The sequence below is a fragment of the Capsicum annuum genome, chromosome 4 (genome assembly GCF_002878395.1).
Source record: "Capsicum annuum cultivar UCD-10X-F1 chromosome 4, UCD10Xv1.1, whole genome shotgun sequence".
Taxonomy (NCBI): domain Eukaryota; kingdom Viridiplantae; phylum Streptophyta; class Magnoliopsida; order Solanales; family Solanaceae; genus Capsicum; species Capsicum annuum.
The window spans coordinates 211,111,115-211,129,286 of record NC_061114.1 but is presented as its reverse complement, the minus strand read 5'-3'; positions in this window follow the sequence as shown (position 1 = coordinate 211,129,286).

Sequence of the window (18,172 nt, the reverse complement as noted above, 5' to 3'; positions counted from 1 at the left end):
ATTCTACAAAGAATTTTTGATCTCATAACCTACCAACAGATAGATAATTGAATTAGCTTTCCAAATATACCAATTTAGCCAAAATATGATATCGGAGTAAGAATTTATAGCCGATTTACTGAGAGCTATCCGAGCTGCCCAGGAGTGACGGACAAACTAATGGACCGTCAAGTCAGTGACGGCCCGTCATTTTGGCAGTCAAAACTGAAGTAGTAAGGCCCTTTTTTGAACCAAAAGCGATGGTGGGAGTGACGGTTAGTCACCAAAGTGACGGTCCATCACTCTGACCGTCAGAATTGTCCGAGACAGCGCTGAAGCACTGTTTTAAAGGGATTTTTTAGTCATTTTTCACCCTATTTAATACCCAATCACCCCAATTCAAAGCTCATAACGTCTACTTTATCCAATACGTCAAATTAGGGTTTATTTCCAAGATCAAAACCCTTATTTCTTCTTCAAGAAAAATTAAGAAAAATCAAGAGAAGTCAAAAAAACAAGAATCACTCCAAGAACCTTCAAGAAAAAAGTTTCCCCACGGTATGTAGATGTTGATTCTTGGGCCCCTTTCATCCAATAAGCTCAAGTACCCGTTTCTAAATCTCCAAGATTTATGTTTATGAATTTTTAATGATTCTTGTGAGTTGTGATTCATGTTTGTCTACAAGAATCAAGTCTTGGCCTTAGTATGTGGTATTTGTGTGGTAAATGGATTATGTACTTGTTGTTGATGTTGAATAATCTCCAATATGGGATATTTATGTGGTTTGTATGAATCTATGATAATATATGAGTTGGAAACATGTAAATTTTGTTGTTCATGATGAGTAGTTTGGTTATTATGCTTATGCCTAAGTTGTGCATGTGAGGTGTTCGATAAAATATCTAAGAGACTAGGAATCAAGCATTGTAGTTAAATTGTGATCTAATGACAAATGCATGCTACACCCTTATGAAAATAATGACTTCTAAGATATTGCTATGTGTTATGGTTGTTGATGAAATATTCGTGAAGCTAGGTTGATGGACGTATGGCATGTTGTTATATGCACTCCCCTCCATGTATAAGACTTTGAGAACTATGAGTGTCATGAAATGCCCTAGTTAATGAATTGTACCATGATAGTGTGAAATCCCCAAATAAGTGTGAACCTATGCATGTCTAGTGTTTGTTGAAGGACCTTAGTGAACAAGTGGAGATGTGATAGTAGTAAATTCCCCAATTATGTGCCCTTTGACATATGCTAAGTTTTTAATGCATGCCAAGTGGTTAGCAAGTAAGTTATGACATGATAGTATAAAGTTTTCCTAAGCGATGTGATACCCAAACATATGTCAATACTGATATAGGTATGAAATAGTTGAGGTATAAATCTTGTTGAATGGAGTACGATCTAATAGCATATTTTCCCTATGTTATTATATGATTATTATTCCGAGATGCTTAAAGCCACCCTTTGGTGATTGTGATGATAAATAGAGGCCTATGTTTCTTAATGCTTGATGCGATGTCTTAAGGATTTTTGAGGGGGAAAGAATGTTATGACTCCTAATTACTTGGAGAAATGCTTGAATGCTTGTGTTGATGAATGAATGATTATGATGATGAATGGATGATCGTGATGATGTAAGCATGATTATGTTTCACTTTTATGTTATCGAGTCCTGGGGGTATTTACACCCGATAATAGAGCTGTTGTCTAGAGTCGGTGTCAGTTTCGTGATAATTGCAATTGAGCCATGATTCACAGAACTCTATATCCTCAGATAAGTGCAAAACATAAGAAAACTCTGTAATCTCAGAAATCTCTGTAATCATTGTATCGCTAGTAATCTAGCCTCAGTCCTGTAAATTAGCTCAAATCTAATAGTATTCAAATGATTCAATTCTAATCTTAGGAGTGATTTGAGTGATCTATTCAAACTCTGTATCGTCAGTCAGATACCATGATTCGATACCTTTTTCCATAGATACAGAACTAAGTAATCTCAGCATAACTCAGTCAGATCTCTTAAGAAATATGATCAGTATTAGATTCAGCTGAGTCTAAGTTCAGTTAAGAATTAGATCAGTGTTTTTCAGTTGGGAGTAGGATTCAACACAGAGTGAGCTCAAGGATGGGAACTCACCTACTAGTAGAGGGTGTGATTCTTAGAAGCAATCCTTGCGCTCTCGAACTACGTAGCCAGCGTAGGTTGAGACATCATACCTGCTAGTTGAGGATAGATGAGGTGGCTTGACCTATTAAATGAGGGCTCCACCATTCTCGTTTGAGTACCTGATAGATGAGGGTCAAATAAAGTTATCTTTACCAGTGGCGCGGTACTGACACCCTTCCAACTAGGGCACAGGTTGGACCCCGACTTAGCTAGGTGAGGCACATCGGTTAGAAGACTGCTTCCCACAGTCTCAGTTTCAAAATCAGTCTTAAACTTCAAGAAAGAGCTCAGTTCAGTGTACAGAATGCAAGGCTGTTAGATACAGGCCATCAAGTATGACTATCTACAAATTTGAAGATTCGCTGCTAGATAGGCCAATTTTAAAATCAGCTATCAGATCTCAAAATCAGTTATCAATTGGTATTATTATCCACATATTCAGAGACTACCTGCTAGATAAGGTTGATCTCAGTTTCAGTTAATCATTCTTATTATTAGAAAATTCAGAGACAACCTATTAGCTAAGGTTGGTATCAGTTTCAGAAGCTTCAGATACTTATAGTCTCAGTATGTCCAGAAATTTCAAAATTTCAGTATATTCAGTATCAGTTACCAGAGTTATTCTGAGTATGCTTAGTGACAATGAGCGCAGTATGTTCAGTAATTACAGATTCTTTATGTATGCTAATCCAGCTCTTGCATATTACTCAGTTAAGTTATGTTCATGCATAAGCCCTTGCATTTAGCCTTACCTCGTCTACATACTCGGTATATTTTGGTACTGACGTATTTGTGCTATGGTATTTTATTTGACACCATAGGTTCAGAGGCACAGGATCCAGAGTATCCCCATCAGTTCAGTCCCAGTCAGCAGCAGTAGCTGTGAGTCCTCTTCTTTCGAAGATAAATCTCAGTTTACTATTATTGCATCAGATTTTGTTTATATTTTTAGTTGACGAAGTTAGTTGAGCACATGTCCCATCCTTTCCATAGTTCAGACAATTTAGAGGTTTTTCAGATGGATGTCGATGTATTAGTATTCAATTTTTAGTTTTGAGTATGTGCAGATGTATTGAACCTTATGGTCAATTTCTGTATTTATTTTAGATATTATGTAGTATACAGGTACGAATATTAGTAAATGGTTAGCTTGTGGTCCTTCGGGTCCATAAGAGCCATGTGAAGTCTCGAGATGGGATCTCGGGGCGTTACAAACTTGGTATCATAGCATAAGGTTCAAGAGTGTCCTAGGGATTCTGAAAAGCAGCATCTAGTAGAGTCTTGTGCATGGGTGTGTTGCATGCCACATTTATGTGCAAGAGGCTACAGGATGTTCTTAGGAGTAGTTTCCCTTCTTTCAGTATTCAGATCGTGCGAGTGAGCATGAGCTCAGGTTGATGCTCAGTGTAATCCACTTCTTTCTTCCAATTACAGAGTATGCCTCTTCGCAGAGATTTTATCCGTAGGGTCGATGATCAGCCCCCTCAGCCAGTAGATCCTTAGAATAAAAGTGTGTCACATGTCGAGTTTTGGGCAGCTTTCCAGGCACTAGCCCAAGCTGTGACAACTATAGTGCATACCAATAATCAGGCTGCTGCTCCTCAATAGTAGGGTAATGATGCAGCCACAGCTAGACTCTGTGAATTTATCATGATGAGTCCTCCTGAGTTCTTTGAGTCTAAGGTAGGTGAGGACCCGCAGTTATTTCTAGAAGAGGTAAAGAAAATCACCCAAGTTATGTATGTATCTGAAGAAGAGAGCGTTGAACTAGCCTCCTATATGCTGAAAAATATTGCTTATGATTGGGTTGTAGTATGGAGGAAGGCTAGGGGGTAGAATAATGCTCCTATGACCTGGAAAGTATTTCAGGATGCCTTTCTAGATAGATTTTTCCCGCTAGAGATGAGAGAGGCTAAGGTAAAAGAGTTCATGAACCTAAGGCAAGGTTCCATGACTGTGAAAGAGTATTGTTTTAAGTTTAACCAATTAGCTAAGTATGTTCCCGACTTGATAGCTGACCCTAGAGCGAGTATGAGTAAGTTTTTTATCGGGGTATTAAGTGATGTGTTGAAAGAGTATAGAGCTTCCATGATCAATAGAGATATGAATCTTTCGAGGCCTATGATGCATGCAAAACAAATTGAGGCAGATAAAATGAAAGAAAAAAAAAGAGTGAGTAAGAGAGCCAGAATAAGTAGTCATAGTTTCTCCCAAGCAGGGTCACAGAGTGGTAACCGTTCTCACCATAGTCAGAAGTTTTCAGTCCTAGCTCTATCCTTAGCTAGTGCACGATGCTCCAAGATTCAGAGTAATGAGAGTAGGGGTCTTACCTATCCACTGTGTAAAGAGTGTGGTAAGAATCATAAAGGTGTATGTAGAGCTGGTAGTGATGTGTGTTTTGGATGTGGCGAGCCAGGTCACAAAGTTTGAGACTATCCTAAGCCAGGTCCCCGAAGTCAGCACAGTTGTTCTCCAACTCATAACAAATTTTATGCACTTCAGACTCACCAAGATCATGAAGATTTCCCTAACATAGACCCGGGTAGGTTATGATCCCTTCATCTTTGTGATATGCATTGTTAGATCTCTTGCTTCCATTTTGAGCTTGTATGTTAGCATGAGTCATGCATGAGTTTCGAATCACATTCGGTCAATTACGACCTAGTCTGTAGGTGCCTCGCGCACCGCCCCAATATTTCAATGAAGTATGATTAGAGGGACATAGAGTCCCAAGGGGGAGATACCTCATGGTATTATGATGCTGCATGTCATTAGATTCAACGAGATGCATGTTCAGATTTTTTTATGAAGTTACCATCAGTCGTTATTGCATTATCAAATCGTGCTTCCAAAAATCAGCTTAGTTGGACATCTATGCATCAGATATGCATATGTGTTATGAGAATTCAACTATGAGTAGATTCAGTTGAGTATTCCATGCATCAGATATGCATGCCCAGTGTGAGAACTCAAAATGTCAGTCGTTCCAGTTGCGTAGTCATGCCTTAAGATGCTTCCATGTCTTGAGTAAGTTCTGTTGATCCGTATTCTCAGTCTATCAAGCGACATTCGAGGATGAATATTCCCAAAGGGGAGATATTGTAATACCCCGAGAGTCCCAACCGATAGTAAAACCATGACTCAAGCTCATGTTAAATAAATCTTAGTGAGTTGGTAGTTTTATGATCAAGTTTGATGTGTATTAAGGCCTTAAATATGTCCTAGCTATTAGACAAATCAAAACATCCCTTACCGATTGAATTCTTGAGAAGGACATTGCCATAGTCAAGTTCAAATAAGCATATCTCCCATTATACAAAGAATTTTTTATCTCATGACCTACCAACAGATAGATAATTGAATTAGCTTTCCAAAGATACCAATTTTGACAAAATACGATATCGGAATAAAAAGTTATGGCCGTTTACCAAAATCCGAGATTAGAGTAAAAAGTTATGGCCGTTTTACTGAGAGCTATCTGAGCTGTCCAAGAGTGAAGGACAAACTGACGGACCGTTAAGTCAGTGATGGACCGTCACTTTGGCCGTCAAAACTAAAGCAGTAAGGCTCTTTTCTGAACCAAAAGTGATGGTGGGAGTGACGGTTAGTCACCAGAGTGACAATTAGTCACTAGAGTGACGGTTCGTCACTTTGACCATCAGAATTGTCCGAGACAGTGCTGAAGCACCATTTTAAAGGGATTTTTGGGTCATTTTCACCCTATTTAATACCCAATCACCCCAAATCAAAGCTCATAACTTCTCCTTCATCCAAAACATCAAATTAGGGTTTATTTCCAAGATCAAAACCCTTATATCTTCTTCAAGAAAAATCAAGAGAGTCAAGAAATCAAGAATCTCTCCAAGAACCTTCAAGAAAGAAGTTTACCCAAGGTATGTAGATGTTGATATTGGGTCCCTTTCATCCAAGAAGCTCAAGTACCCTTTTCTAAATATCCAAGATTTATGTTTATGAATTTTTAATGATTCTTGTGAGTTGTGATTCATGTTTGTCTACAAGAATCAAGTCTTGGCCTTAGTATGTGGTATTTGTGTGGTAAATGGATTATGTACTTTTTGTTGATGTTGAATAATCTCCAAGAAGGGATATTTATGTGGTTTGTATGAATCTATGATAATATATGAGTTGGAAACATGAAAATTTTATTGTTCATGATGAGTAGTTAGGTTATTATACTTATGCCTAAGTTGTGCATGTGAGGTGTTCGATAAAATGTCTAAGAGACTTGAAATCAAGCATTGTAGTTAAATTGTGATCTAATGACAAATGCATGCTACACCCTTATAAAAATAATAACTTCTAAGATATTGTTATGTGTTATGGTTGTTGATGAAATATTCGTGAAGCTAGGTCGATGGACGTATGGCATGTTGTTATATGCACTCCCCTCCATGTATAAGACTTTGAGAACTATGAGTGTCACGAAATGCCCTAGTTAATGAATTGTACCATGATATTGTGAAATCCCCAAATAAGTGTGAACCTATGCATGTCTAGTGTTTGTTAAAGGACCTTAGTGAACAAGTGGAGATGTGATAGTAGTAAATTCCCCAATTATATGCCCTTTGACATATGCTAAGTTTTTAATACATGCCAAGTGGTTAGCAAGTAAGTTATGACATGATAATATGAAGTTTCCCTAAGCCATGTGATACCCAAACATATGTCAAGACTGATATAGGTATGAAATAGTTGAGGTAAAAACCTTGTTGAATGTAGTACGATCTAAAGCATTTTTTCCTTATGTTATTATATGATTATTATTCCGAGATGCTTAAATCGACCCTTTGGTGATTGTGATGATGAATAGATGCCTATGTTTCTTAAATGCTTGATGTAATCCCTTAAGGATTTTTGAGGGGGAAAGGATGTTATGACTCCTAATTACTTGGATCAAGGCTTGAATGCTTGTGTTGATGAATGAATGATTATGATGATGAATGGATGATCTTGATGATGCAAGCATGATTATGTTTCACTTTTATGTTATCGAGTCCTAGGGGTATTTATACCCGATAATAGAGCTATTGTCTAGAGCCGGTGTTAGTTTCACGATAATTCCAATCGAGCCACAATTCACAAAACTCTGTATCCTTAGACAAGTACAGAACATAAGAAAACTCTGTAATATCAGAAATCTCTGTAATCACTGTATCGCTAGTAATCTAGCCTCAGTCCTATAAATTAGCTCAAATCTAATAGTATTCAAATGATTCAATTCTAATCTCAGAAGTGATTTGAGTGATCTATTCAAACTCTGTATCGTCAGTCAGATACCATGATTCGATACCTTTTTCCATTAGATACAGAACTAAGTAATCTCAGCATAACTCAGTCAGATCTCTTAAGAAATATGATCGGTATTAGATTCAGCTGAGTCTAAGTTCAGTTAAGAATTAGATTAGTGTTTTTCAGTTGGGAGTAGGATTCAACACAGAGTGAGCTCAAGGATGGGAACTCACCTACTAGTAGAGGGTGTGATTCTTAGAAGCAATCCTTGCGCTCCCGAACTACGTAGCCAGCGTAGGTTGAGACATCATACCTGCTAGTTGAGGATAGATGAGGTGGCTTGACCTATTAAATGAGGGCTCCACCATTCTCGTTTGAGTACCTGATAGATGAGGGTCAAATAAAGTTATCTTTACCAGTGGCGCGGTACTGACACCCTTCCAACTAGGGCACAGGTTGGACCCCGACTTAGCTAGGTGAGGTACATCGGTTAGAAGACTGCTTCCTACAGTCTCAGTTTCAAAATCAGTCTTAAACTTCAAGAAAGAGCTCAATTCAGTGTACAGAATGCAAGGCTGTTAGATACAGGCCATCAAGTATGACTATCTACAAATTTGAAGATTCGCTGCTAGATAGGCCAATTTTAAAATCAGTTATCAGATCTCAAAATCAGTTATCAATTAGTATTATTATCCACATATTCAGAGACTACCTACTAGATAAGGTTGATCTCAGTTTCAGTCAATCATTCTTATTATTAGAAAATTCAGAGACAACCTGTTAGCTAAGGTTGGTATCAGTTTCAGAAGCTTCAGATACTTGTAGTCTCAGTATGTCCAGAAATTTCAAAATTTCAGTATATTCAGTATCAGTTACCAGAGTTACTCTGAGTATGCTTAGTGACAATGAGCGCAGTATGTTCAGTAATTACAGATTCTTTATGTATGCTAGTCCAGCTCTTGCATATTATTCAGTTAAGTTATGTTCATGCATAAGCCCTTGCATTTAGCCTTAACTCGTCTACATACTCGGTACATTTTTGTACTGACACATTTGCGCTATGGTATTTTATTTGACACCATAGGTTCAGAGGCACAGGATCCAGAGTATCCCCATCAGTTCAGTCCCAGTCAGCAGCAGTAGCTGTGAGTCCTCTTCTTTCGAGGACGAATCTCAGTTTACTACTATTGCACCAGATTCTGTTTACATTTTCAGTTGACGGAGTTAATTGGGGACATGTCCCATTAACGATTGTTCTTGGTAGCGTGAGTGTTGTTTGCTCCGATGGTGGTCATGGTTGGCCATAATTCGTGAGAAAAAGAGAGGGGTAGGGGGACGACAGTGGTGGCCAGTGAAGGGTGGCATCGGTTCCTCAGCCATGGTGGCTGGTCATCGATGGGGAGAGAGAAGAAAAGAGAAAGGGGCACCGACGGCAGTTGGGCTTCACTATGTGGTGATTCCAACTAGATCTGGTGTACAGGCCTGCCAGGGAGTACCGACAGATGGCGATTCCGGTGATATCTGATTTTTTGGTGATAAGGTGGTTTTCTGGTGGGATAGTTGTGGTTTGGGCAACAAGTTTTCGGCGAACTGGTTCGCCGGTGGAGAGGGTCAGTTGATTTTGTGTGGATTTTTGCCGACTCCGACCAGACTTTGAAAGTGGGGGTCGGATTCAGTGTTGGAGTCGCGATTCTGACAAAAAATTCATCAAAAAAATCAAGTTTAGTCGGCTGGACTCACTCCGTTCACTATTTCTCTGATCTTTTCCTCGATTTCTATTCACTCACCGATCTTCCTTCATTGTTTGATCTAGAGTTCACTCAATTTTGCTATTCCAGTCCATGAGTGCCTATTGTGTGTGGTGTGCGGGTGTTCGTTTTACTATTGGATTAGTAGAAGGAGTATTATTTGATTGTTGTTGATGGAGAACAGAGGAGAAAATGGTAAAAGAATTGGCAGCAAATGGTAATAGTCAAAAATGTGATCGAGTTCTGGTTTTGGACCTCCTATCTATCTCGGGTCATAAGGGAATCAGTTCACGAGTAGTTCAAAGGTAACATGGTAAGAGAATGAGTTAGGTATCGAGTGAGATTCTGTCGAGTTTTCGGTTAACAACTTCTTCTTTTTTTTTACATTCAAATGACTAACAAAAATAAAAATGCAAATGGAAAATGCAATTTCTCTTAAGTTTTGATTCGAATCTTCATGACTTGAACTTGAAAATTCATCCTATTCTTCAAGCGGGATCCTGACTTGCTTTTTCCTCTTCACCCTATTCTTTAGGTGGGCTATTGATTTATTACTTCTTCACTCTGTTCTTCAGGCGGGCTCCTGACTTCTTATTTCTTCACCTGGCAGGCTTACCCTATTCTTCAGGCGGACTCCTGGACTTACTTTTCCTTCACCCTGTTCTTCTGTCGGGCTGTTGGACTTACTTTTCCTTCACCCTGTTTTTCAGGTGAGCTCCTGGACTTATTTTTCCTTCACCCTGTTCTTCAGGCGGGCTCCTGAATTTACTTTTCCTTCACCCTGTTCTTCAGGCGGTCTTCTGGACTTACTTTTTCTTCACCCTATTCTTTACGCGGGCTCCTGATTTGTTATTTCTTCACTCTGTTCTTCAGGCGGGCTCCTGGACTTACTTTTTCTTTACCCTGTTCGTTAAGTGGGCTCCTAACTTATTATTTCTGTACCCTGTTCTTCAGACGGGCTCCTGACTTGTTATTTCTTCACCCTGTTCTTCAGACGGGCTCCTGAACTCAAAATAAAAGGTAAACGAGAAAAGAAAAGTCCCGTTATATAAGAGGGTCCTGAGCAGAAAGTAAAATTCAATAAACACGAACAAAATTTTTTTGCGCCAATTTGTATAAGAAAATTTTGTGAGTGTCATTTGATCGCAACTTTGAAAAATTACAGTAAAGAGGGTGATTCAAAGCCCTGTTAAAGAAATATGTCTCTTCAGAGTAAAACTAATGACCAAAATTTGGAAGTGTGTCTCCTAGGGGTTAAATGAAATGATTCAACTAGAAAGTACATCTACATCTTCTAGAAATCAAGGGGAATGACTCGACTAAAAGGTACGTCTTATAGGAATCAAGGAGAATAACTCAACTAAAAGGTACATCTTATAGTAATTAAGGGGGATGACTCGACTAAAAGGTACGTCTTATAGAAATCAAGGGGGATGACTTGACTAAGAGGTACCTATTATAGGAATCAAGGAGAATGACTCAACTAAAAGGTACGTCTTATAGGAATCAAGGGGAATGACTCGACTAAAAGGTACATCTTATAGGAATCAAGGGGATGACTCGACTAAAAGGTACGTCTTATAGGAATCAAGGGGGGTGACTCGACTAAAAGGTGCATCTTATAGGAATCAAGGGAGATGAATCGACTAAAAGGTACATCTTATAGGAATCAAGGGAGATGACTCGACTAAAAGGTTCGTCTTATTGGAATCAAGGTGATGAATCAACTAAAAGGTACGTCTTATAGGAATCAAGGGGAATGACTCGACTAAAAGACACATTTTATAGGAATCAAGGGGATAACTCGACTAAAAGGTACGTCTTATAGGAATCAAGGGGGATGACTCGGCTAAAAGGTACGTCTTATAGGAATTAAGGAGAATGAATTGACTAAACGGTACGTCTTATAGGAATCAAGAGGAATGACTCGACTAAAAGGTACGTCTTATAGGAACCAAGGGGAACGAGTCAATTAAAAGGTACGTCTTCTAGGAATCAAGGTTCAATTTAAGAAGTATATCACCTAACAATTGAAAACTGAAATACCTGGACAAAGAAGTATGCCTCCGAGGGATATAGGATGATGAATTTTTACCATAATTTGATTATCAAACCTGTGCAGCAACATTGCTTCCGCAATTTGTGGAAATGAGGCATTGCGGCCTTGATATTTATGCTTTGTTTCCTGTTTTACCAAAGCAAACTTGTGAGTTCAAAAATATGGTGGCGGGTTTGTGGATTTAGATTCCGTGGCAATCATTCTTGACCTCGTCACATTTGACCTTGCTTCCAACCATTAGCATCTGTCACCGACTTGTTGCATCATTAACCCAAACTCGGATTATTAGAAGTGACTCTGAAACAAACAAAGTATCTCTGTTTTTCCATGATTTTCAAATAAACACTTTGAACTTTGGTATTTCTATGAGTTTCCAGAATCGTCCGTTGACAAAACTTTTTGCATGCCTTATTTTAGCTCACAATCATGTCTCTTTCATATATTGGATTTTTGTCTTGCTTTGTGCAATTGAATAAGCCGGTAGCCAGTATCTTGTCATAGCAAGAATCACGTCAAACGTAGTACAGGCAACTCATTCTTTTGCTTGATTTTTTTTCTAACTTTGGCTTTCTTTTCTTTTTTTACTTTTTCTTGGTCTTTTTTTTTCGAGAGAGACAGAGATTCCTTTTTTTTTTGCTGACTCTATTTCTTTTTGCCACTTCTTCTGACTGCATCTCTTATCTTGACACTTTTATTTTTCTTTTCTTTTCTTTTTTTTTTATTGTTTTTCAAACTCTATTTTGATTCCAAAAGAGGTGTATGAAAGAAAATAAGATTAAAGCTCAAAGGGGGTAACAAAGGATGACACAATATTTGGATAGCAGAATGAAATGCCTTCGTCATATCAATCCTTAAAAATGCAAGTACTTAACATGCAATCTGAGAGTGAACATAAAAATCATACACATCTTTTCAACATTAATTTTGACTGAGCACGTATGTCACTGCTTCTCATGCACATGAAACATACAAGCCTACATGTGTTGTACTTTTCTCACAATAGATGGCTCATGCCTTTATTTTTTGAGTTAACTTCCTTTTGCTTCTCCTAACTATGAAAACTATATATTCTCTGATTGATCTCATTCAAAATATTTGAGATAAACCTTCTCACTGAAGACCAAATCATTTTTATTCACAAAGTAAACTCAATATATTCAAGTGAGGTTGTAACTATGTCCCCAAACACCTCAACACTTTACTTATTTTCTCAAATGCTCTCTTTTTCTAACTTTAGCTCTCTAATTCAATGTTTCATGATTAAGCTGGATTTTAAGATCCGGCTGAAAATTTCACAGGCATGTCATAACACTAGAATCAACATAAAATGTATTGTGTAAAAAAGACAAACAAATAACTTAAAAATAAGATAAAACAACAAGGACACCATAATTCATTAAAAGAAAAGATAGAAGGGTTTAAACGAAAATGACATACAGACAAAACAAGATAGATTTCAAACTACATTTCTAAAATAATTCAAAAAACAGAAAGAAAAATAAAACAAACTATCAATAATCCTTTCAAGTAAGGAAAGGAATGACTTCCCAATTGTTTAGCTTGACATCTTAGCCACTAGTTTGCATATCAATATGACTAGAGCTTCCACTACTATCCAACACATTTCCTTCAATAAATAAATTCTGGATCCTCATACTTAACTCATTGTTTCCCACGTATTATGCATTACTGTGTGTTGATGAAGGATTCTGTGTGACGCTCGTAATGTCAATGTTTTGCATTACAATTATTTTTTCTTGAATCATCCTTTTTATTTCTCTTTTCAAAGCACGACAATCCTTAATACTGTGACCCTAAATATCAGAATGATATGCACATCGTACATGAGGATCAAAATTTCTTAAATGTGGATCAGGAGTACACTCAAGGAGAGGAGTGATTATGCCCAACTTTCTCAATCTCTGGAATAAACCGGCATATGACTCCTCAATTGGTGTAAAATTATTCTTTGACTTTCTCCTCTTTGCAAACTCCGACCTCAATTAAAAATTGGACTTAGAAGTTTCTTGATAAATATGTGGGGATTGTGGATGATGTTGAGGGACCGGTGCATGCCATTGTGGATAGAAAATGGATAAACATACAACTGTACATTATTCAAAGGATACTGAGGAAATGGAATGAAATATCTTGGATTTTCTAAAGAGGAACCTTGTTGCAGGTGAGCACATGGATTTGATGTGCAATCTCGGGATTGAAACTGACAATATTGCTGAGTTGGACCTCTTGATCTCTGCTTTGCCCCTGTAACGACAATAGGTACATTTTTCTTTTTATTCCCTTCAGTCTCTCTCAATTGACGCCAATATCATCCCAAATATTTTATAGAATCCTCGTACTTATCATGTTCCTCAAAATTTGTTATCTTAAGACTTGGAGGAAGGTTAACACTTGAAGACATGCCCCAGTCTTTGTATGCAACATCTTCATAATTCACAATTCCCTGAAAATTTTTCATAGCCTTTTGTGTGTTCTTCATTTTCCTAGCCATTTTCTCTTGCTCTTCTGTTATGTCAGACTTCTTAGTAAGAAATTTTGATGGTCTAATTAACATAGATGTGGGCTCAGGAGTATAATAGTGATCATCAAGAGGGTCGAACATCGACTCACTAGCAAATTACGAAAGCATAATCGTCGGACGAAAAGCCAAGGTGGAAACTTCAGTAGAGTGTTAAGCAACAGAAACAAAGACTATAGGTGGTGCTATCGATGTGGTAGATTTATACTGAAGAGCTAGAGATGAGTGATGAAAATATTGGGATGCTTTTGGCTTGGAGTAGATTCTGAGGCATGTTGTGGCACATAACCAACAACAAAAAACTGATCTTGCAATTTTGGTAAAAAAACTCAAGGTATTTGTAGGGTCAAGAGTGGAAAATGGAGGAGGAGGCAACCCACTGGACCAAGCTCGATACATTTCCATCATTTGTTGCCTCAAACTTATAATTTCTTATTTTAAAATCTCATTTTCCTGACTCCTTGTCTTATCCATGATGTCACTCTCTATATTCTTGCTGGAGATGACTCTCTTCTCTAGACTTGATGAAATATGGAGGACCATCCAAAATACCACAAACCAACCACCTTAAACCAACTGTTATAAATAACAAAGGCGTGAGAATCAGGTGTGCGTAGTTCGTGAAGCTGGAGATATGAAGAAACACATTTTTCTTTTAATTTGAGAAATGAGAAAGATTTTTTTTTTTGAATTTATTAATAATGATAAAAAAATATTTTTTATTTTCGCAAATAAATTAATTTATTTTTATATACTGATCAAAAACTCTTTTCTTTATTTGTTTAGAAGTAAACACAAATATATTTATTCTTTCTTTAAAATCACCGAATTCATGAAGGACTGCCTATGTATCTCATTAAGATGAGAATCAGGTGTGCGTAGTTCTTGAAAATTGGAGATACAAAGAAACATACTTTTTTTTTATTATTTGAAATATGAGAAATATTTTATTTATTATTGAATTTATTAAATAATATTTTTTATTTTTGAAAATATTTTTTTAGAAGGAAAGACAACCAATTTTTTTTAAGATCACCGAATCCATTAGGACTGCCTACGTATCTCATTAAGATGAGAATCAGGTGTGCGTAGTTCAAGAAATATATGTCATACAAACTAAGCCTCAAGACCCCTAAAGGTTCAGGGCTGTTAAGATTTATATATATTTTTTGTTTTGTAAAAACTTAGCCTTATGATCTCTAAAGATTCAGAGCTATTAAGATATATATAAAAATTGGACTTGAGAATTAGAAAAATAGTTATGAAAGTAATCATATTTTCAAAAATATTCCCCAATAAATCTATGAATAATTTTTTAAAAAATTGGGTCGTATCCTGAGAAAGACTTCCTACGTATCCCACTAAGATGTGAGAATGAGACCCTCGTAGTTCATGAAGACCGTAAAACTATGTTACTATATATTTAAAATTTTTCTTTCTCTTAAAAATAAAATTTTTCTTTAAAAAATGATTCACTAAATATAATCTCTTCAATTTCAAAGTTACCTAAAAGCCGGTCAACAATCAAATAACCTTCTAAACAAATGTCAAAGAGCACGTTGGATGCACATGTTGGTCATTATAAAGTGGGTCACCTGTCCTAAATAGACCCAGCCCCTGTGCCGAGTCTCGCTAAGACAAATGCACATGATGCAAATAAAGCGAAACCAAATAGGGATAACCAGATTCTGAGTTTCAGTTCTTCTAAGTTTAGCCTAAAAGAGATAGATGTCTAGACTGGCTTACCCGAGTAGACACTCGAGTTGGGGCGGGACAACTTGTTCGGTAGCAATGCTACTCCGCCTTCATTGCCAATCTGAACCCCACGTAACATGTGTGACTATAATTCTTCACCAGGTTCCTTGACACTCCGACTACCTCAAAAAGAAAGTAGGATGCATACGCTGCATTCCTTCTATCCTATTTCAGAGACTCAGAGGAGGTGCGCAAGAGAAGACAGTTTATAATACAGTTCAACAATATCAAAGCAGTAAATGAGCGACAAGTAGCACATAAAGATTTTTCCAATTAAAGTGATGATATTGAATAGGGATTATTTTTATTTACAGAGTCGCCATTTTGAACTGAGTTATGGTGTTCTAAGTCACTTTTTGAATCCCTGTTCAAAAGGAAATGACTCTTTGTTGGTCTGCGAAAATAGAAGACCGAATAAGGAATTCTCTTGACCGAAGGGAAGATGTGAGGCATCCCTCGAGTCTCGTGGTTCTAGCACGGTCTCTTTTATCAACTTATACATGACTTAAACTATTTTTATAAATTATGTTAAGGCCTAAATTTGCTCATTTTTAACTATACCGAAAATATCTATCTACGCCTCTTATATTAAATAAATCAGTGAAAATTAATTTTAAAAGCTATTTGTCAAGGAGCATTATTGCATCTTTGAATTATTTTAAATATCTCAGAAAGATGTGTATGTCGCATTCTTAATTGAGATGAATATTTTAAATGTGTCTAAAATTTATTTAGCGTTAAAGGCGTTGGTTTACCGCTTATAAACTTGAAAATTTTATCTATTAAAAAATGCCATTTAAACTTAATAATAAAAATTTAGCAAAATTCTTTTAATGTGATATTAATCTACAAATAAATATCAACCTCAATTAATGACAAAAATAAAAATAGAATAAGATAAAAGTAATAAAATATACAAATATATACACCAAAAACTAATTATACTTATTTCTAATTTATTATAATTTCTGAATTGATATATTTTTTTATTTAAAATCAAATCAAGTAAGTTAATTAAATATATAAAACTTAAAATAAACAATACATAAAATTTAAGAATATAAACATAAACACAATTAAAATCAGTTTCATAAGTTTAACGACTGTTGTTGGTAGCGTCAGTGCTGTTTGCTCTGACAGTGACCATGGTTGGCCGAAATTCACGAGAAAGAGAGAAGGGTAGGAGGATGGCAATGGTGGCCGGTGAAGGGTGGCGTCGGTTCCTCAACCATGGTGGTTGGTCATCGATGGGGAGAGGGAAGGAAGGGGGAAAGGGCGTCGGCGACAGTTGGGCTTCGCCATGTGGTAATTCCGGTTAGATCTAGTGTGCATCCCAGCCAGAGAGTGCCGACAAATGGCGATTCCAATAAGATTCGATTTAGCCGACTAGACTCACTCCGTTCACCATTTCTCCAATCTCTCCCTTGATTTATATTCGCTCACCGAACTTCCTCCATTTTTTTATCTCTAGTTCACTAAATTTTGCTATTCCAGTCCGTGTGTGCCTATTGTGTGTGGTGTGCGGGTGTTCGTTTTACTGTTGATTAGTGGAAGGAGTATTATTTGATGTTGTTGATGGAGAGCTGAGGAGAAAAGTGATAAAAGAATTGGCCGCAAATGGTAATAGTCAAAATAGATCTTCTTTACAGTGAGCTGTGTGAATTTTGTATTTACACCAGTAATTACAGGCATAGACATATATCAGTGTATATCGTTACATCTGCTTTTCTTTTTTTTTTTTCTTTTTTATTTTACTTGATGATATTAACATACTGCATTTTAATGCCTAAACACATTTACTGATCAAATATATATAAGCATTCGATAAATTTACACTATAATATGTGACAATAAAGATTCGCGTAATCAAATATTATTATTCACATAAATTTGAACATGATTTGAATTTTCACTATAAAAATTCATAAAGTGAATAATACACAATAGAATAAAACCTGTTGATAATCTGAAGCAGAAATTTGAATATCGTTTTCGAAAACTTGCACATGATCCAGATTCGACTTCACTCTCTTTAGATTGATCTTATATTGATCTTCACTCTTGGTTTTCTTTTTGTCTGATGTTTTCTTTCTCAGTGTCAATCTCTCTGACTTTTTTTGTCTGATACAATCTGATGGTCAATAGAATGTACGTCACTTCTGGGGTGGGGAAGTGTCTTTAAATAGCAGGGTTCTTGGGGAAAAAATTGAGGGGAACAGTTACAACAGATATGATAGGATTTTTGTTTTTTTTTAAATTTTGAATCTTTTTCTTTTTTTTTTCCTTTTCTCTTTTTTTTTTATATAAAGATAATTAATAATAACAAATAAACATAATAAATAAATAAATAAAATAATAATAATAGTAAAAATAATATAATAATAACTAACTAATTTTTATATTTAAAAAAATACAATAAAATTTTATAAAATAGCCGAAAATAAATATAATTAAGATAGTACTAAAACTATTAGTTTATTTATTTAAAATTTAAATATATATATATATATATATATATATATATATATATTTTAAAAAAAATTGAATAAAAATAAAATAAAATATCTCAAAATTAACTTAATTTAGTTATTTATTTTTTAATTAAAAATTTATTAAAAAATAAGAATTAAAATAATATCGGACCAAATATAAATATTTAATATC